Source organism: Lissotriton helveticus, chromosome 12 (assembly GCF_964261635.1).
Source record: "Lissotriton helveticus chromosome 12, aLisHel1.1, whole genome shotgun sequence".
In the NCBI taxonomy this organism is placed as follows: Eukaryota; Metazoa; Chordata; class Amphibia; order Caudata; family Salamandridae; genus Lissotriton; species Lissotriton helveticus.
Window position 1 is genome coordinate 329,868,214 of NC_136073.1, and position 23,629 is coordinate 329,891,842.

The window sequence follows — 23,629 nt, forward strand, 5'->3', positions numbered from 1 at the left end:
ATAGAGATGGAATTGAATTTTTAAAAATTAAATTTGATGGCATTGAGGAAGTACAGCTAATTGCTCGTTGTTCTGCTAGATTTTTGCTTGTAAAAGACTTATATGTTCGCCGTAAGCAGTTCCCTGTTTGCTTGGCATATGCGGTGACAATTCATAAATCGCAAGGTTTAAGTGTAGACACTGCATTGGTGAATATTGGCAGTTCTGTGTTCAAGGAGGGTATGGCATATGTGGCATTGTCACGAGTTAGAACTTTATCGGGATTGTACTTGATTGAGTGTGATGTCAGAAACATTTGTGCAGATCTAGATTGTGTTAAGGAATACAATAGGTTAAGAAGAGAGTATGCGCCACATTTGCCTCAGTTTCCTTTGTTTGAGAAACGTCTGGTAGGCCGGAAACGAAGAAATGAGAACAATACTGGGGAGGTTGTAGCAAAAAGACAAAAAGTGAATGAACCTAAAATTACAAGCAGAAACAAAGAGGATTCTGTTGAAGATGTTGTTGGTTTTCAGTTTGAAAACAGTTCTGGTGTCAACTGCTATGCTAATGTAGTAATGAATGTTTTGTTTTCTCTAAAAAATGTAAAAGAAGAGATTGTGGTCAATTCTGATCAAAGATTTTGCAGTTTGTTGAATTCTGTGTTAGAGAAATGTAGCACAGATAGAACAAAAATAGAAAGTGTGTCTGAAATTCGAAACCTGTTAGACAGATGTTCAGGGCAAACACAATTCTCTCAAAATATTCAGCAAGATTGTCAGGAGTTTTTAATGTATATGCTTGATGTATTACATGCTGAAGGTGTAGATGTAGATCAGCTGTTTGGGCTTTCTTATCAATGGCAGCATGACTGCGAGAACTGTATGGTATCAAGTACTACTAGTGTAGACTCAGAAAGATTTATATATTTAACTTTGCCAGACAGTAAATCAGTCTCCTTTAATAAGCTAGTAAAAGCTGCTAATCACAGCATGGAGTGTAGCCAATGTAAATCTGAAATGATGTCCACATTATTTATACGAAAATATGGCCAGTACGTCATTTTAATGTTCCAACGATGTAGGCCTGATGGAACAAAATTGACAACTTTAATAAAAAATTTTGTAGCTTCGCAGTTGTCAATATCAGGAAGGACTTTTGTAACTACAGCAATTATATATCATGACGGCCCTTCAATATCATCAGGACATTACACAGCTTATTTAAAGTCTAGAAATGGCTGGTCATTCTGCAATGATTCTGTTTTAATTTTCAAAAAAAAATTGCCGTATGACCTTAAAAACTCTTACCTGGTGTTTTTAAAACCAAAATTTTAGGAAAATAATCTCGGGATATGATCTGTGGAATTTCAAGAAGTTCTAATGGCTCCTACACAATTTGGCCTTGAGGATAAGTGTAGTTCAGAGACATAACTTCTAATCAAAGGATTGGACATCATGGAGATGTATGTGCACTTTAAATGAGTTCAGAAAAATTGTTTCTTTTCATAAGCTAATTGAAGCAGCCAATCAAAACATGGAGTAGAGGGAATGTAAGTCTGCAATGCTGTCTACTGTTTTACATTGCTTTGTGATTAAAAGTGATGTAGAGAATTAAATAATTGTAGTACTCATAGAGGTAGTGTAAGTCTGCTTCATATTAAGCAGTATCAGTGTCATAGGAAATGTAGAACATGACTGACCAAGAAGGGGAAGATATTACTATTCCAGGATTGTGAAAATGATCTTCAACATTTTAATTCTGAAAGTTGCGGAAATGCCAAATGATGGGATTGGCTTACAAGAAATCCAAGAGTTATAAATATCTCTGACTAGATTTGGCCTTGTGGAAAATAGTGGTAGAGAGCAAGAAGTCATTTATTGCATGTAACGTGTTTTTAAAAACGATGGAGGTTTTCTTTCAGAAAGTGGCGGGCTGAAAGTAATAACAGCACAAAAGAGTGTAAGCTGTTCATAGGACATCCTTGGACGTCATGGAAAGTAAGTTAACTTTAAGGAGTTCTGAATTTTATTTTCTGATGTTGTATGGGTTTTTTAAACACAATCATTTTGATTGTGTTTTTTTTTCCCCGCTGTTACATGATGAATACCTTCAAGTCACTGTTTTTAGTGAATTTTGATACATTCTGAGAACAGCAAAAATAAACCATTTAACATGTATAATTAATTCTGTACTGTTTGCATTTATGATGTATATGTAGAACTGTGTAGGAGGCATGGAGAAGGTGAGTTTTCTGTAAGTGTTAAATTTATTGTATGCAGTGCTGCACTTCTACGTAATCTTTCATATGCTGGACTACATCTGCACAATGAGATACCTAAGCAAAGGAAACACAAGTGATGTGATTGTGAAATGAGCAAAATAAATTGCACATATTTCAATTACATCACTTGAGTTTCCTATCATTACGAATCACATTGTGCAGATCAAGTTTAGGTCTGTCCAGGGAAACATAGGAGGTTTCTACTTTGTTGAAGAGTGCAGTGGACATGACTCACTTCATTAGTAGACTTTCACAGATATTATCTCCTCTGTACACTTCAACAAGTGTAAATCTCATCTTGAACTCTGAGTAGGCCTCACCTCAAACAAATCTCTGGATAGGAGACATGTTATTGGCATACTGAAGCGACACTTTTCTGAAACAAGAGCAATGCAAAAGATGCACCATGTTTTAAGATAGTCCTCACTTCATCTGCATCAAGATACTGTTAGTTTAAAATGTATATCTTTAGCATTGTGTAGAGGACCTGGAGAAGCAGAAGCTTCTGTCAGTGTCAAAGTTGTTGAAAAACTATTTGTCCTTCAATATTTTCCCTTGTCTTTTGTAATTTTTAAATACATATTTTAATTTTTTTTTAAATGTTGGTTCTCTCTTTCACAGATTGAAAGTATAGAAATAAAATGTGATTAATTTAACAGCAATTACAAGGTAAATAGTTGTACTCTTTTCGTTACATTTCTATCACATTCACCTACTATTAGATCCACTGCTTCACTTCTTTAATCCTCAGTTTCCTGCCTTTGCTACTTTCCTCATTCCTTTCTCTATTACCTATTTACTCAACTCCTTCCACTCTTTTTCTCAGTCCCTCTGTTCTCATAGTTCCTCAGTCTTGTTCACTCACTCCATCTCTATTACTCTTAGTGTCTGTGAATTACTTTCCCAACTTTTTTTTTTTGGGGACCGCTTCCTGGGAAGTTGCCCGGTTCGCAAACCAGCAGCGTTATGGCAGTCCACCATTTTGTGTTTCGTTCGAATCAAGATACAAGATGGAGGGCAAATAATGTTCAGAATAGGTAGAAGGGGGCACGGTAGATGTATCTTGACCCCCTTGGTTTTCTGAGGGTGGCTCAGGAGGACCATAGTTCTTCACTCTTGTTCACTCTCTCTGTTTCTATTAATGTCACTGTTTATGACTGATCAAAAAAATGTTTTTTAAAAAAGAACAGTAACTATAAGGGAAGGAAATAGACAGTTATGTTAAAAGAAAGACAGCTAAAGGGAGTAAACTAACGATACTGTTACCTACAATCCACTGCTGTTGATGTTACTGACCATGTCATGAATGATGTAATATGTGAAATCATCAACAGTGGATTGTAGGTAACAGTATCCTTATTTTACTCCCTAGAGCTGTCTTTCTTTTAACATAACTGTGTATTTCCTTCCCTTATAGTTACTGTTCTTTTTTAAAAAATATTTTTTTGGTTAGCTTCCGGTACGCGTACCGGGTAGCGCTCCGGGAGCGAACTAAGAGAAATACAGGTTGGCAGAGTTCCAAATTTTCTACCAATTTTTTTATAATGGGGAGTTAGTTCTGAAAAGAACTTTTTTTTTTATGTTTTTGTTGTTTTATATTTTTTGTAGTATTTTTTGAACATTTTTTTACTTTTTTTGTATTTTCTGAACGTTTTTAAAAAATTTTTGGTTTTTTTGGGGGGGGGGGAAACAAAAACGATCCATTATAAAGGGCTCAACAGGAGCAAAAAAAAAAAATGAATTTATTTTTTGGTGCGTTTTGTGCAAACATTAATATGATTTTGAATTGCTCGCAAAATCAAAGTGATGCTACTTTCTCTGTAGCAGATGAAAGCGCCACATTCCACGCACACTTGTTTTACGTGACCAAACAACATTTGGATGTTTGCAATCACCTCCCTCGCCTCTGGTCCCGACACCTCTGGAACCACCGATCTTCTTGCCATTTGGAGGGGATGTTGTTGTTGGTCACGTAGCTGGGCAGCACTATAGTTATTTGGGTGCCACCTACTCATATGCCGATGCATAGTATGATTCCCATAACTATATTTTTTATCGGTGCCCCTTGACAATCTGTCACCGCATATGCGGCAAAACACGTAACGAGCATTCACTTTCTTTTGCCCCTCAGGAATTCTGTAGAATTGCCAGATATAATTCTCCTGTCGATTGTACCTCCTGGGCTCCTCTGGCAAAAACTCATGCTCTTCCTCCTCTTCCTCCTCTTCCTGTTCTTCCTCTTCTTGCAGAATTACTTCTGCAGGTGGTCCTCTCTTTCTTGGATTTGGTGGAGGTGGTGGGCTAGCACCAGCTGAAGCTACTAATGAAGCCATCACAAAGTCTCAATAAAGGGTCTTTCTCTCACCAAGATGAAAGTCAGAGTGATGTAAGAAGGAGGGGTTTTCATCATTTGGGAAAAACAAAAGTTCTAAACCAATGACAAGTGTCCATTTTAGATCACATGACCTTGTATTACATCATTAGGAAACCAAAAGTGAAATGAACCAATGAAAAGTGTTATTATCGAGTCACATGACCTGCTATGTTTACATTACGCGGTCGGCGCCGCGCCGCGGATCGCTTCCGGTTCGCGTACCGGTGCGCTTCCGGGTACGCGAACGTAGCACGTAATATGACGTATTACGCGAGAACGCGAAACGTCATGCTGACGCGAAGCGTCACCATGTTGTTTTGTAACGCGAGAGGTGCGCAAAAGGAACGTTTACCAGTTCGCGTACCGGGTCGCGCCTCCGGATTGAGCTAACGGGAAGCTAACCGGTACGCGTACTGGGAGCGAAACAAAAAAAAATAAAAAAAAAATTGTATAAAAAACATGTAAAAAATATTTTTCTTTTTAAAGAATAATACATTGTAAAGGTTTTGATATTAGCTATTAAAAAACCAATGAAATTCACTGAAAAAACCATAGGTTATAGACCATATATAGTTAGGAATTAGCATTTACAAAACCTTAAAAATTCACTGAAAAACCATAGGTTATAGACCATATATAGTTAGGGATTAGCATTTAAAAAACCTTATTTTACTCACACAAAACCATTGAAATTCCATATATAGTTAGTTGCACTAACTATATATCGCGCACCCGCAATCCACTGCTGATCATGTCACATATTACATCATTCATGACATGGTCAGTGACATCACTGATGACATCACTGATGACATCTCAAATGACATCACTGATGACATCACTGATGACATCTCATTTGACATCATTCTTGTGCTAATACGATAAACCTCTTCAGACTCTAATATAACCTTAGATACACTCAGTGTATACAGACACTCACACACTGCCACTCATCCATGGAGTTACTCACACACCCAGTCAGTCATGCAAAGAAACAATCTCACCTCCATTTCTTCAACTATACAGTTAAACACACCTTACTTATTGAAACATATACTAACACATATTTACTCTCTTATACAATCCCTGATACAAGTTCACAATGATCGATACAACTACTCACTCATTCAGTGGCTCTCATGCACAGTTATTTATATATGCCAACTCTCACATGTACTGTGTTTTACATATGTACTTACTATGACATGTAGCATTGAGATATCCATTCACTCATCAATACACTCATGCACACAGTCAACTGCCCATGTAGCTGTTTCCACATGCCCTCTTGAACTCATACACCTAGTGAATAAACTGCTCACACATCTATGCATAGAGTCACACACCTTCCAGCCACCCCTACACAAACTCAATCTCCCATAGAAATACTTGGGCAACCAATTAATAACACATATAGCCTCTCGTATAGCTAATGATCAACACATGCAGCAGTTTACAGAACAACAGACATAATGATGCACAAATTAAGACAGTTTAGTCACTAACCCATGCATTCAGTGAGACACATTTAATCACTCACTCATACAGTCAGTCACGCACCTACTAAATCCTTCATCCAGACACTTATACATCCACTCATTCTTCAATATCTAAGACATATTTTAACTTTACAGAAACATACAGTCACTGGATGTTGTCATCAGTGATGTCATTTGAGATGTCATCAGTGATGTCATCAGTGATGTCACTGACCATGTCATGAATGATGTAATATGTGACATGATCAGCAGTGGATTGCGGGTGCGCGATATATAGTTAGTGCAACTAACTATATATGGAATTTCAATGGTTTTGTGTGAGTAAAATAAGGTTTTTTAAATGCTAATCCCTAACTATATATGGTCTATAACCTATGGTTTTTTCAGTGAATTTTTAAGGTTTTGTAAATGCTAATTCCTAACTATATATGGTCTATAACCTATGGTTTTTTCAGTGAATATATATATACATATATATATATTCCCAGTCTCTGTTTCACTGGTCAATCACCACCACCACAGATATACGGACCACCACGCAGCAGATAGTATTTAGTAGGTAGGTTTATTATCTTCCATAGGTCTTATTTCGGTATGACGCGTTTCGGGCACAGAATGCCCTTGATCACATGTCGACAAAGTTTTACAAACCACATTAAATACTAGTTTCATTGGTGAGTTTTAGCACGTGATACAATGAAAAGTGAAAACATACTTGAAAGTGCAATAAGTGCATGACTCACAGGGATTAAACGCATTTAGCGTATATTTGCATTTCTTACATATATTTCGGCAATATCAACAATTTAATGCATTATTAAATACAGCGGTTACTTATTTTGATTATTCTTGGCATAAATGCACAAAATTAACAAGGTGCAACTTCTAGCAATAAATAAGCATAGTAAATATATACACATTACAATTCAATAACAATAATATGTTAAAAATTCATTGTAATTAAAACCTGTTATTATAAAACATATAAATATGATACAAAAAAATATATATTTTGTTGGATAACATGTGCAAATATACGCATAAATGTGCAACATATTGCAAGGTTTTCAGTGCAAATCAGTGCAAATCAATTATCTGCATAAATGCCAAAAAACACTTCATGTGCAATACTATGCTGAGAAGAACCTCATAAATGAGTTTGTATCGCTGTGATATGCCGATTGTAAGAATATATAGACACTGGTGCTATATGAAAATAGATGTATAAAAAAGTTCTTGGGCAACATACGATCCCGAATGTTAGCCCACTTATATTATAATACTATATGGAACCTAGTCCCTGTGTAAAGTGCTGATAGGTCCAAGTGATAAAAAAACTAGAAAAAATGTGTAGTGATTAAAAACAAGTTAAATGAATGTTTATGTCTGCATTAGGAATTGGAGGCTTCTATATATTCTCTACAAATCCTAGTTACTAGGTAACATTTTTACTATGCAAGTCAGATGTATATATATAAAATTTCTATGGCAAAATGAAACCCCTCATTTTGTTCCTTTTCAAATTAAATGTATTAAGTGTTACCACTTTATTCCAATCAAGATGACTTCAGGTGTGCCATACTTTTGTCATAAGTAAGACTGTTAGCGTTCTAGTTGTTCTTTAGAACACTCTGGGACATTCTGTCATTGGGCTATAGTTGGGCTACATCTGGCTGATATTTGGGCTACATTTGGGCTCTTTTGTCTCTGGTGGCCATCTTGGGAGACTGCATATCAGAATTTTTTTAATGAAATATAAGAGGATTTGAGAAGTCACTCAAAATGTGCCCTAATTTTTCTTTCTTCAGCACTAATCATAATTTCTATGGCAAAATAAACCCCCTCATTTTGTTCCTTTGCAAATTAAATGTTTTAAGTGTTAACACTTTATTCCAATCAAGATGACTTCAGGTGTGCCATACTTTTGTCATAAGTAAGACTGTTAGCGCTCTAGTTGTTCTTTAGAACACTCTGGGACATTCTGTCATTGGGCTATAGTTGGGCTACATCTGGCTGATATTTGGGCTACATTTGTTTTTTTTTGTCTCTGGTGGCCATCTTTGGGCTACATTGGGCTACATTGGGCTACATTGGGCTACATTTGGGCTCTAACATATATATAGCCCAATGTAGCCCAATATATATTTTTTCAAAGTTAATTTTCGTAAAAACCACTGGAGCATATATCTTGAGACATAGCAAAGGCCCATCGGGGTACCAGTCCCTACATTTTTGCCAAGTTTGGTGGAAATCCATTCAGCCGTTCGGGCTAAAAGTGAGTCCAACCGCCCTATGGAAATTAACATGGGTAAAACACGTTTTGGGACCCCCTTTTATCTCGGCCCCCGCTTGAAGGATCCCCCCGACACTTTCAGGGAAGGAGCGGAGCGCAGCGAGGCAAAGTTAAGGAAAACTACAGGCAGATCCCTCATTCGGCGCCAAAGTTATTCCCAATAGAATGTTGCGGATTTCCTATGGAAAACGATCCTAACTATAACTACCTACTGGCGACCGCCAGTAGGTAATATATATATATATATATATATATATATATATATATATATATATATATATATATATATGAACAGTTCCTGGCGTATAGGATGTAAACTCTAACACCAGAGTCGAAGCCCAAATTCAATTTCAGTGCTCAGGTTTATTGGCGGAAAAACAGCCCCTACGCGTTTCGAGGTAAGCCTACCTCTTGCTCACGGGTGGAGTACAGGTAAACGCGCCAAACCTTTAAAGTGAAAAAGACACATTGTATTGTGTACCACGTGGTAATAGACATTAAAGACATGCTCAAGGCTACAATGTTCACAAGTCAGACGTTCTTCTCCACCAAACAAAGTGACTGGTGACGCTTAAATTTCAGCATTGTGCATTTTGCTACATCAAACAGTGCTATAATACTGTGTAAGTTGCAACATGGTAAAAATTGTTCAAATAAACTACTCATATAAATTCATGAACAATTAAACAAATATGTCACCTGTTGCACTTAGTACGAAGGGGCCAAATAAAGCATAGTGTTGCCCAAGTGGGCATTTAACAAAAGCTGACTAAGTGGACAATAAGGAAAGAGGGGGTAATAGGTGGCTTGATCTCAGGAAACTGGAGTCCAAACATATAATCAAGTACAACACGATCCAACCTGTAGGTCACAACCTTGGGGAGGAACTAGCAGTCCACCTTAGAGAATAATAAGTCTGTAATACAGGCATGACTGGGATGCTATTTGAATGTTATTTAATTCTGTATTGTGCGTATACTTTGACTCATATTGAGTAACTAGTTGCCGCTTCCTTTTCTATTACTGCTAACTTTTAACGAGAACTATGATTTTAAACTGCACGTATATAGTATATACATTTGTTTCTTTGACATACGGGCTAAAAGTAGACTGTCCTTTTGTTGCAGGTGTTGGATTCCTTGCCCACTAGGGCTGAATTGTGAAAAAAAAATTGAAAAATTTGAAGTATTCTGAAAACTACCTAACAAGACACATCAGATGACACATGCCCACTGGGGCGTTATTCCTCCCGTTTACCTAATGTGAGCAATATGAGAAAAACATTGCGGGACTTTTTGTTTCAATGGTAGTTTGTTATGTAAATTGAATAACACTGCACTTATGTTTATTCCATGAAATGTGCAATGCTACAGATAAGCTTTTTAAATGGGTCAGCTTTTGTTAAATGCCCACTTGGGCAACACTATGCTTTATTTGGCCTCTTCCTACTAAGTGCAACAGGTGACATATTTGTTTAATTGTTCATGAATTTATATGAGTAGTTTATTTTGAACAATTTTTACCATGTTGCAACTTACACAGTATTATAGCACTGTTTGATGTAGCAAAATGCACAACGCTGCAATTTAAGCGTCACCAGTCACTTTGTTTGGGGGAGAAGCACGTCTGACTTGTAAACATTGTAGCCTTGAGTATGTCTTTAATGTCTATTACCACGGGGTACACGATACAATGTGTCTTTTTCACTTTAAAAGTTTGGCGCGTTTACCTGTACTCCACCCGTGAGCAAGAGGTAGGCTTACCTCGAAACGCGTAGGGGCTGTTTTTCCTCCAATAAACCTGAGCACTGAAATTGAATTTGGGCTTCGACTCTGGTGTTTGAGTATACATCTTATACGCCAGGAACTGTTCATTTTGAGGGTGTGGCGATCCTGTCGAGCGCCCGCTGTGAAAGCGGCAGAAGCATGCCACTTGTGTGTTTTTCGATATATATATATATATATATATATATATATATATATATATATATATATATATATATGTGTATATATATATATATATATATATATATATATATATATATATATATATATATATATATATATATATCGTTTCCCACTTTGGTCCAGACCATGGGTTTCCGGGTGCTCTTCGGCGGTGCACACGAAGCGCGGCAGGACCCAGCCGCGTATTTAAATGAATCCGTTTTCCCCAAGGGGAATTTTTCTTCATGCACTCTCGGGTATTTACAAATTACAAACCAACACATAAATTGCAAAGTTCGTGCGGTTTATTCCTCAAATTTAACAGCAAGCCAGCAACACCTTACGCATTTCTGTCTCTACGGAGACTTTGCTCACAGGAAAACCAATTAGGCATTTTTTTACACAGTTTAAATAAAGTGCATACTCATTACTGACACATTACTTCCTGTTACTTCACGGGAATTGTGGGACCTGTAGTTTTAACACATAAAAAAGAACCGTATTTCAAATTAATATCCGATTCTAAGTATATAAATTTAACCGGGAGATACGCGAGGAATAAATTGTGGAGTATTGCCCTCCAGTGGGTAACTAATAAATCACTTGGATACTGGTCTTGAATTTCGAACCACATGATTCTTATGTATAATACACCATATGTTTATATTAAATTCAGAATTTTTACACATGAAACTAATCCAATCAAACCCTCCGGTGGGCTAAAACAATATTCTTTCACAAACATCTCCTTGTGTTATCTCATTTGTGTCATTGTTAATATACAGATATGATATTCAATTCTGTGTCCCATACAAATTGATGTGAAAAAGATTTTTCTCAAAATTGAGGTGAAACAAATTGTGTAGTCAAAAGGTTACAAATAATAATAGTGAAAATAGTTAAAATGTCTTGAGAGAGGTATAGTTCGTACTTCATATTGTTACAGTTATAGGATGTTTAAAGGTGGCAATGCAGTTCTTCATCCTGGTTGTGCCCATAAGGGTTCAAGGTTCGAAAACTCATTATGTGCTTTGATTCCTTTTGTCTCATGATTTTTTCACGGTCACCTCCTCTCTGATTTGATCCAACACTCTCAATGCCATAAAACCTGAGTTTTTCCAAGTTGCCATTGTGTTCTTTTTCCATGTGTTTGGCCATGGCATTGCTACTGTCGTTATTAATGGTGGCTCGTACATGTTCCAAAATGCGCATTTTTAGTTCTTTTTTGGTGCTGCCAATATATTTCAACCGACACGGGCATTCCAAAACATAAATGACGAATTGTGTCTTGCAGTTGATCAGTTGGCCAATTTTCCATGTCTTTTATTGGCCATCTCCAGTTCCTTTGTGTTTTTGGCAATGCAGCAAACTTTACAGCCAGAACAGTTATAGAAACCCTTTGGTTTATACCATGCCTCTGTTTTTTTTTGTTCTTGAAAGTGACTGTAAATTAATTTATCCTTGAGATTTTTGGCCCTACGATAGGTGATATTGGGATGATCTCCCACGATTTCTGATATTTTTGGATCCATGCGTAGGATGTGCCAATTTTTTCTTAGGATTTTAGTTATGGATTGGTTTGCTGTCGAATGAGTTGTTATGAATCGGATCTTTTGATCATCTATTGTTGGTTTAGGTTTTTCTTTTAACAGATCCGTTCTTTTTACATTGGAGGAGCGATTCACAGCAGTTTGAAATATAGCAGGATTGTATTTCCGTTTTTCAAACCTTTTACTTGCTTGTCTTTGATTTTTGATCCAATCTTCTTCCTTCGAGCAAATTCTTTTTATTCTCAGGAATTCCCCGTATGGGATATTTTGAGCTAAACTGGATTGATGAAAACTTTGAGCATGTAACACTGGATTTGTCACAGTACTCTTTCGATGTAATGTCGTCTGTATTACATTGTTCTCAATAAAGATTTCTGTATCCAGAAAAATCACTTTTGACTCGCTGATAGTGTATGTGAATTTAAGACCAAAGTTTGAATTGTTCAATATTTCAAAATATGCTTCAAATTCTTCGTTTGTTCCATCCCATATCAACAAAAGATCGTCTATGTATCTTAGCCATGCTATGGTTTTAGATACTGCTACATCATTTTCACATTTCCACGCCCATATTTTTTCCCAATGACCCATTGTCAAACAAGCGTATGATGGGCTAAAAGAAAAGCCCATCGCTGTGCCTTTGCATTGCCGGTAGATCTCTTTCCCAAACATAAATACATTTTGCTCCAAACACATTGAGATCATTTGTAGAAGCATTTCATTATGATCTGCGTACTGGATATTTCTGTCCATGAGGAAAGATTTACAAGCCTCTAAGCCAATTTTGTTTTGAATGTTTGAGTACAATGCTATGACATCCATTGTAATTAGCTTATAGGAGGATTGCCAAGGGGTGTCCTGTAATCTTCTCAGCAGATCTCCCGTGTCTTTGATGTACGACGTTAGTCCTTTTACGTAGGGTAGCAAACAAATATCAAGATAATTTGCCATTGGCTTCAGTAGGGCTCCTTTAGCTGAGATTATAGGCCTCCCTGGTGGTTTTGTGGGGTGTTTGTGTATTTTGGGAAGAAAATAGATAGTGGCCATTTTTGGGTGAGATGTCTGAAGATATTTGTATTCATCGTTATCAATAAGATTTTGTTTGAACCAATTTTCTAGCTTATGGTCAAGTTCCTCTTTCAGCTGAGGCATAGGATTCGTTTTGAATTTTTCATAATATTCCCTATTCCGTAGTTGAGAATGTGCTTCTCGCATATATGTTTCCTTATCCAGGACGATAACATTTCCACCCTTATCTGCCATTTTGATTTCGATGGTGTCATCCTTCTGTAATTTGTTCAAAGCCTGTCGTTCTTCCCTTGTAAGATTGTCTTTTTGGTAAGGGATTTTCAGTTGGTAAAGATCTTTTACTACGCATTCATGAAAAAAGTCTATTTTGTTTCCTGGTGGGAGTTGCGGATAAAATTTGGATTGTGGTTTCATTTTGGAAATGCCAGCTCCTAATTGTACACAATATGCTTGTACTTCCCTCCCGCTTTGTTGCAGATCTTAACTCAATTCCATTAGGTTCACAAAGTGTTCGGTTTCTTGTAATGGTATTCCCATAGTTGGTTGGGGTACAGTTCTTCTCCAGTTAGCCATATTAGGTTTGTCCACAAAGAGTTTTGCCAGTTTAATCTTCCTTATATATTTGTACAAATCCACCCGTGTTTCTGCCAGGTTCATTCCACTTGTTGGGCAGAAGTTCATACCACGTTTTAATAAATTAAGTTCCAAATCATTTAGTTTTTTAGAGGATAAGTTAATTACTTGTAGTTCTTGATTTTCAATTATCGTTTCGTCATCCATGATTAGTGATTCCATTTCTTCCGCATGTTCCTTGTCATGGTTCCCACGCGGGTTTCGCCAGTATTTTTTACTGCACTTGTGCCTGCCTCTTCTGGTTTGTTTTGTGGTGCATTGCCCCTTCCTCTCCCCTTTCCTCTTTGATACGGTGTTTTTTGGGGTCCCATTGATTTCTCCCAATTTTTTTGATGGAACGCCAGTTTCATTTCGTCTAAAAAAGAGACTCTTGCTCTTGCTTCTCTTTGTTCTTCTTCTCCTCCGCTGACGCTTGGCTCCGTCGATGCAAGCTAACTAGCTTTAGCGTCATTCTTGATAGCGCTCTGCTATTGTGCAGCTTCTCTGATTTTAATTCTTCCCGTTTTAGTGTTTTGTGTTATTTTTGTTAGCGCAATCTTTTTCCCTGATTTTAACTTGCCGGTCACGCTTACCTGCACGCTGCCATTCTCACTTGCACCATAATCGAGCAAATCACCGCATTTCGCGGGTCCCTCGCCAGTGTCTCGACGGCGGCCATATTGAGTGAGGGGTGAGTTATAGCGCGGTCTAGTCTGCATTTAGGAGGCGCGACCACTATAAATAGGAGCCATGCAGACGCGCAGCGTCATCGCGCAGCGGGATCGCCGGACTTCCGCCGGAGTTACGCCTGAGTTCAGCCCGTCTGCGCCCGTCCGCGCTGAGGACGGGCTGCAGGACGTGCTGCCTTCTACCATCATGTCCTCCGGTAGGCAAGCTCTGGTTGGTCGTGTATACTACTCTTCCTCGGCATTACTTTCACTGCGACCCTGTATCCCCACTTCCTGCACCTTATGCATTTTACCCCGTCATTATTTTTTATGTGCTGGTTGTGGCTTCTCTACTGGCAAAATGCAGCTCTCTAAGACACAACAGAGTGTTAAGCATTACAGGGGAAAAAGGAAGCCTACCAAGGGTCATACTTCTTCTCCTTCCCCGCTCCATTTCTGGAGCCTAAATTGTAGATCGCTTCCTAAGAATAAATTAAACATCTTCGATTTTATTACTGAGGAATCCCCTGATGCTCTGTTCCTGACCGAGACTTGGATACATGCCAGCTCGGGTCCGGATATAGCCGCAGCTATTCCTCCCAACTATGTTGTGCTGCATCAGGATAGACCCTCAGGTAAAGGTGGTGGAATCGCAATCATCTTTAAATCTATTTACCAATGTAAACTGGAATTATTACATCTTCCAGGTAGTGAGGCAGCATTGTTCAAACTCATGATTAACCCTCAAATGACGCTTTCCGGTCTGCTAATTTATCGGCCGCCCGGAAATGCCGCGTCATGGATCACCTCACTCATTGATTGCTTATCAGCAACACTACTAAAATCGAATAATTTCACCATTCTTGGTGATTTAAACATCCATTTAGATGATGTTAATAATCCCCTTAGTAAATCTTTTCTCTCCGATCTTGAGGTTTTTAACCTCAAACTTTGTAATTCCGGAGCTACTCATCTTGCCGGTCATCTCTTGGATCCTATTATTTCTACTCTGTCATTTGATTGCACTTACTCGGCGCGTCCGCTCGTCTGGTCTTATCACTATGCGATACATTTCGAGCTACCACCTGGTCTATATTCGGCCAGTGTTTATGTGGAGGAAATTAAATCATCTTATCGCTGGGACAGGCTTGATGTAGCCGCTTTTAATCTGCGTCTGACTGAGACTATTCCATCTTTTATCAACACTGAGCAGAATTTGAATGCTCCCATTTTTGGTTGGCTGACAGATGCAGTGTCGGTTCTCGTTCCTCGGTCCAGCAGCAAATGCAGATCCTTGCGCCCACCAGCACCTTGGTACTCGGATGAGCTTAAAATCCAACGTGCTAAATGTAAAGCCCTGGAGAGGAAGTGGAGGATGTCTTACTCTGCTCCTTCTAAAGTGATTTACAAAGAAGAACTAAAATTCTACCACGCAAACTGTAAACGTGCTAAGGCCTCTTACATCGCCTCTACAATCACCTCAGTGCAAAATTGTCCCCGGACTCTTTTTGTCACAGTTAAGAAACTTACAGGAGCTGATATCACTCCTGCGCTGCCGGCTTTAGATGGTATACAATGTAATGCCATTGCAGACTTTTTTATATCCAAGGTTGAGGGCATTTATCAATCTTTGGCCTCCCTTTTACCTCCAACTGATTTCTCTCAACCCAGCTCTTCCTGCAATGCTTTCGTCTCCCCCACTGAGTTCATTCACAACTGGACATTATTTGATGACTCCTCCTTCCTGTCTTGCCTAAAAAGCATCAGGTCAGGTTCTCCGAGGGACCCTGTCCGTATGAAGATACTGAAACAACTTGACCTTGAACCACGGCGATTCCTAATGAGGCTACTTAACATCTCTCTCACTGAATCTCGGGTAGAACAGGACTGGAAACATGCCATGGTAGTTCCCCTGCTTAAAAAATCAGGTGCTGACATCACAAATCTTGCTAACTTCAGGCCTATATCCCTGCTGCCAGCCTGTTCCAAAATATTGGAGCGTCATGTTAACACTCAGCTCTATGAGTTTGTTGAAAACGTGGGATATCTCCATCCATCCCAATCAGGCTTTCGCGCTAATTATTCCACCGAATCCGCACTCCTTGGGGTGACTGAGCGACTCCGACACGGTATCGATAGCGGTGAGACCTTTGCGCTTATTCTTCTTGATTTAAGCGCTGCTTTCGATACCGTGTCCCATTCCATCCTATTGGAGTCTCTCTGCTCCCTTGGTGTTGCTGGACCAGCGCTTGCCTGGGTGGCCTCATTTCTTAATGAGCGCACTTTTCAGGTTTTCTCAAACAAAGCTGAATCTGCGATTTACTCCTCTGCTTACGGCGTCCCTCAAGGGTCTATATTGAGCCCTTTGTTGTTCAATATTTATATCAGACCACTTGCTTCTATCGTAGAGGACGCCGGTCTGTCTATATACTCATATGCAGACGACACGCAGATTGTGTTTTCTTTGTCTAGCAGCAGGGCTCAGGACACTTCTGCCCTTAAAATTGGCCTTTCTCGTGTTGCAGCTTGGATGCAAGCGCATCTGCTAAAGCTCAACGGAGACAAGACCGAGGTGATCATACTGGGTAAACATAAAGATCTGTGGGGCTCTAGACACTGGCCCAGTGATATGGGTCCGCTGCCTACCCCCGTGCCTGTTGCCCGTAACCTCGGTGTCCTGATTGACGATAAACTTTCGATGAGGCAGCAAGCAACGAAGGTCGCTGCAATCTGTTTCAATACTCTACGCTGGTTGCAGAAGATCATATGGATGTTGCCTGAGTCCACTCGAAGAACTGTCGTACAGGCCCTTGTGATGTCTCGTATCGACTATGGCAATGTGCTCTATTTAGGAGCAGATAAAGCCACAATCAATAAACTCCAGGTTGTACAGAACTCAGCTGCGCACTTGTTGCGCAATGTTCCACGGAGAACGTCCGCAATGCAAGCTCTGCCTGACCTTCATTGGTTAAACATTTCTGATCGTGTGGTCTTTAAAACTTTGTGCTTCCTATTTAAGATTCGTCAGGGTTCTGCTCCCATCTACCTGCTCAATCTTGCCCAGCCATATCAGCCTGGCTGCTCTCTTAGGTCATCCAACAACAGCAATCTTGTGATTCCTAGGATCCGACTGACAAAAATGGGAGGCCGTTCATTCGCATATCTAGGACCCAAGATGTGGAATGCTCTCCCGTTGGCGCTAAAAACAGAAACTAGCCTTTTTGCTTTCCGTAAAAAATTGAAGACTTTTCTGTTCTAAGTTCTTCAGTTCTGTTTTTTCTCTCAGCTACTGCTTGTTTTCTTCTCTAGTCTGTCCCTGGCGCCGGGAAACCCATTGCGGGTAGCTGTGCGCAATACAAGTTCAATAAAATAAAATAAAAAAGGGAGGAGAGGGAGGACATGCTTCCCATGGTTATCATGATTCAGAAAAGGGGGTGGTGATGAACAGAGTGCCTGAATTAAGCAGACCACTCTTACCCAGTCCAAAGATCAGGGCTTGATCCATCACCGTTTTTTAGCTCACTGCACCATCCCAGCTCAGAACTTGGCTATATGCAAATTAGTCTGTTCCTGTTCCAGTGCATGATGGGAACAGGGCAAACCAAACTACCAAGCCAATTCTTATACTGGGAAGGAAACAAGCTTCCGGGGACCGGTTTCTGCCATTTCAGGCGTCGTCGGCCCGGCTTGCTTGAATCCTGATGGTGCAATGAGCAAGGGACTCACATCTGAGTATACCCTACCACGCATATGGTGGACAAAATGATTCAGAAAAGGGGGTGGTGATGAACAGAGTGCCTGAATTAAGCAGACCACTCTTACCCAGTCCAAAGATCAGGGCTTGATCCATCACCGTTTTTTAGCTCACTGCACCATCCCAGCTCAGAACTTGGCTATATGCAAATTAGTCTGTTCCTGTCCCAGTGCATGATGGGAACAGGGCAAACCAAACTCCCATGGTTATCATGCTTCCAGAATCACTTTGTCTGAATTTCTCATATTTTCTTGCGTATGTAAAAATACGACCCTCCTCGTAATCCTCTTTATCCCGTTGGAACTTAGATTGTTTCCTCAAACGTACACTCTCTTCATGTTTTTCAATGTATTGTTCAAGGTCTTCCTTGAATTTTTTCATTTCCGGGTTTAAATCCATTGAAGCCATTTCCTTTTCCATGTCTTTTAGTTGTTTTGTCGTTTTTTCTAATGCAATCTCAAAGTGTGTTACTAAGATCTGCATTAGACCCAATGATGAGTTTAAAATGAATTCTCCCCATTCACTTAACAATTCATTGCTTGTGTCTTGATGACTGGGCATTAAACTGATGCGTAATGCTTGAGGCACCCGCTTAACTTCCAAATATTTCTTTAGGGCCGCAACTTCCCACCATTTGTTGATTTCTTTTTTGGAAAGTTTTTCCCATGTGCATAGTTTGTTTTTCAGGTCAGTTTTGCGAACACCACCACTAGCTCCTGTGGCTATTATTTCTTCCTCGAAACATGATTGAATTAAAGTATTTCTTGATACCTCTCTCTTATCCATGGTTAGCTGGCAACTTTGAATATTTTAGCTGAATTTTTATCAAAAATGCGTTTGCATTCGTATTAAAGACGTTTCTTATAGTAATTATAATACCCGACTCAATTTGTGTCCAATTAGAACCTCCAACGGCTCAACTTATGTGATTTTATATTCCAGGCAAAATTCCTCGAGTCTTTATTTCACTCGTAAGTTTCCACACAAGATGGCACAATTGTTAGAGACCAGCCGACCATAGAATGTACTGTAAGACTTTTATACACAGTTTCTGTATCACAATGTGAAAACCAGAGGTCGCTTACCAGCTCCAGGGTACTCTGGTTGACGTGCTCCCTCCGGAACCACTGCCACCCGTTTCCAAGCCGGGCCGGTTAGTTTCCCTCGGTTCCTTCCACAGAGTTGATTGTCACAGGTTTCAAGTCGGCATTCACCCGAACCCTTTCCAAATCGTTTCCCGTTTTGGTCCAGACCATGGGTTTCCGGGTGCTCTTCGGCGGTGCACACGAAGCGCGGCAGGACCCAAGCGTGTATTTAAATGAATCCGTTTTTTATGCGTTAAAACTACAGGTCCCACAATTCCCGTGAAGTAACAGGAAGTGATGTGTCAGTAATGAGTATGCACTTTATTTAAACTGTGTAAAAAATGCCTAATTGGTTTTTCTGTGAGCAAGGTCTCCGTAGAGACCGAAACGCGTAAGGTGTTGCTGGCTTGCTGTTAAAATTGAGGAATAAACCGCACAAACTTTGCAATTTATGTGTTGGTTTGTAATTTGTAAATACCCGAGAGTGCATGAAGAAAAATTCCCCTTGGGGAAAACGGATTCATATATATATATATATATATTCCTCCAATCCTGCTTTTTTTAAAAGACAGGTCTGACACATGCTCAGGTTTCCCAAAAGTGATTTATTTCCACTGGTGCACATTTATCAAGCTTCGCGATGTCCACAGTATCAGCGTCCGGCAGACGCGTTTCGGCGTGTGCCTCATCAGTGCCGGTTAAGTAGCTGAATGTGCCAAGGTGAGTTTTACCACGTAGCTGCTGTTTAAAATACAGTCCAAGTGTTTTCATTGGCTGGGAGTCGTTCTCACAGACAGCGGACAGGGAAAGTTCCTCCGTTGTTGAATACCGCTGTGCTCCCTGCCAGGAAACCACCGCCACAGTGCACCACTCCCCGATATATTATATATATATATATATATATATATATATATATATATATATATATTCACTGAAAAAACCATAGGTTAGAGACCATATATAGTTAGGAATTAGCATTTAAAAAACCTTGAAAATTCACTGAAAAAACCATAGGTTATAGACCATATATAGTTAGGGCTTAGCATTTAAAAAACCTTATTTTACTCACACAAAACCATTGAAATTCCATATATAGTTAGTTGCACTAACTATATATCGCGCACCCGCAATCCACTGCTGATGATGTCACATATTACATCATTCATGACATGGTCAGTGACATCACTGATGACATCACTGATGACATCTCAAATGACATCACTGATGACATCACTGATGACATCTCAAATGACATCACTGATGACATCATGACACACCAGTACCAGTTACTACATACGCACTCACTGATTCCTACGTCTACACACACATTCACTCATTCACCCATACAATCACTCATACATACAGTCACTCATTATTACAACACTATCATATGCACTCATACACCTATGCAGACACTCACACACTGCCACTCATCCATGGAGTTACTCACACACCTAGTCAGTCCTGTAAAGAATCAATCACACTTCCATTTCCTCATCTACACAGTTAAACACAGAACACCATACTTCAGTGACATCACTGATGACATCTCAAATGACATCACTGATGACATCTCAAATGACATCACTGATGACATCATGACACACCAATACCAGTTACTACATACGCACTCACTGATTCCTACGTCTACACACACATTCACTTATTCACCCATACAATCACTCATACATACAGTCACTCATTATTACAACACTATCATATGCACTCATACACCTAGTCAGTCCTGTGAAGAATCAATCACACTTCGATTTCCTCATCTATACAGTTAAACACAGAACACCATACTTTTCACACATATACTAACACATACTTACTCTCTTATACAATCACTGATACAAGTACACATTGATATGCACAGAGTCACACACCTCCCAGCCAGCCACACACACACTCAGTCTTCCATACATCCACTCATTCTTCAATATGTAAAACATATTTAAACTTTACAAAAACACACAGACACTAGATGATGTCATCAGTGATGTCATTTGAGATGTCATCAGTGATGTCATCAGTGATGTCATTTGAGATGTCATCAGTGATGTCATCAGTGATGTCACTGACCATGTCATGAATGATGTAATATGTGACATCATCAGCAGTGGATTGCGGGTGCGCGATATATAGTTAGTGCAACTAACTATATATGGAATTTCAATGGTTTTGTGTGAGTAAAATAAGGTTTTTTAAATGCTAAGCCCTAACTATATATGGTCTATAACCTATGGTTTTTTCAGTGAATTTTCAAGGTTTTTTAAATGCTAATTCCTAACTATATATGGTCTCTAACCTATGGTTTTTTCAGTGAATTTCAATGGTTTTTTAATAGCAAATATCATAAGCTGTCGAATGTCAAGTACGTGGTAAGTAAAAACATTTTCGTGTTTATGCACACTGATCTGCTTTGAATGCTGCCCCCCCCTCCCCCTCATTTCTATTAGGAGTACTCTCTCTTTGCAGATAGTGAAGGGTAGTTAACGCAGGCCTTTGCCCCCGTTGTAATCCGTTGTGCCTGCTTCTCTCTCCATTTGATTGATTGTTATCCAAGCATTTACTGTTTTAGAATTGGTTCTCTTTGGTTCATTCTCTATTTACAGACAAGCACAGAGTCGCAATACTCTGTTTAGTCTTTGCAGATAGCGAAAAATCGTGTAAAAAAACAAAAGGAATCGAGCAAAATCATAAGGCCACTAATGGGATCTCTTTTTGACCTCGCTAAAATAGAAACATTAGGAACAACCCCTCATGACAAACACGAAACTATTGAGATGAACTGAACTCCACACCATGATGGCTGCAATACAGCTCGGCTCCGCCACCCACCCCGCCCAAAATAACGATAAACTATGCAAATATTACAAATATATACAACACACCAGCAAAGTAACAGGGTAAAACATTTTATTAAACAACTATTTACATAACTATTTTATACTTTTTGTTGCCCGATCCGGCTAGCTCAATCGATCGAGCATGAAACTCATGCACTCTGATGGTTCAAAGTTTTGAGGAGTGCTTGTAACACTGTCTGAAGCCTATTTGCACTTGCTTCAGCTTCACTATTGTCAAAGTAAAGTGGGGACTGTTTGAGGACGTGACTGCATTTGTGAACAATGTAATGCGGTGCCACCCTGAACCGCTTGACGGAGGCCCCCGAGGGACGGTGTGATGGCGCGGACTTGGAGGGTGCGCTTGGCTCCGGCTCCCTCCCCAAGTCGTGTTCTCCTGGTGTAGCCTGAGATCGCCCCCGACATAGGTGGCCGGCTCCCGGGATCAAGCGGAACTTTTTGCCTTTTGGTAACTCTTCCATTCTTGACCTTGTCCCACAATCCGTTTCACCTAAAGACACGCTGTAGTGGGGCGCCCCTTTACCATTTCAGTTGCCATTCCGCCCGCTTTTGCTACACTGTGCCTCTTCCGCTATTCAGCTGTTTACCGCCCGCTCTTTCGACTACAGCGTCTCGCTCACCATGTAGTTGAGTTGCTCCCGCTCTTGCGGTGCAGCGATAGCCGGCTGCCACAGTACTCTCAAAATGGCGGCCGACTCTTCAGATTTGGGCGTGGTCCACTAAAATTGCCCTGCGACACCTTGGAACTCGGACGCTTGTCTGCTAGAGATTGGGCTCCATTCTCGAAAGCGTCCTCTCAGCCTTGAAGATTCTACAAAAGTATTGGGGGCCCCCGACTCCCGCAGGCTTCTGGTGGAGAGCGGCTAGCATTATTGCTCGTCGAATGGCCACGACGGAGCTACAAAATGGTGGTGCTCTCATGGTAACGCCAGCTTCAGTCTAAAACATCCAGAAACACTGTAGACTACCAATTCGATCAGTTCCGGTAGCGCCCCAACGTGACCCGGTGGAGAAGAACTAGCCCTCCCCTCTTTCACTGATGGTTCTTGTTGCCTGTCCCTTCTGTTGTCATTTAACAGAACTATTTAGCCTGCTGAAAGGGGTTGTGTTCCGACCGCTGGTTGGTGGAGACATTTTGACTATATTCTAGACCTGCGTTGTCGCGTAATGCGTCATATGACGCGCCGCGTTAGCGCATCCGGAAGTGATCCGGGGCGCGACGCGCAGCGCGTAACGTAAGCATAACAGGTCATATGACTTGTTAATAAAACTTTTCATTGGTTCATTTTACTTTTCTTATTCTAATGATGCTTTCGAACATTATTTTTTCTTAAATATATGTTATAATGTTCCAGGCTAATGTACTTTCACGGAAAATTTACAACTGTCCTGCAAGTAAAATATATTCCTTTTTCGAGAAAAAGGGCGTTTCTTCGTCCCATGACGGAGCCGTTGAGCAAAAGAGGGTCGGCCTGCTGTCTTAGTCGCCGATACGCCTGAATATCAGATTCTTATCGATCACTTTATGTTGCAGGAGTAGAAAACACAACAGCCCTTGACCATTTATCTTTACTGCGTTCCTGCGTATTATACCTTTTACCCTTCATGTAATTGGACTGCTTTATTTCACTTGCCTTTTACTGATTCGAAAACAGTGACTATTATTAAAAACTTTACCAATGTATA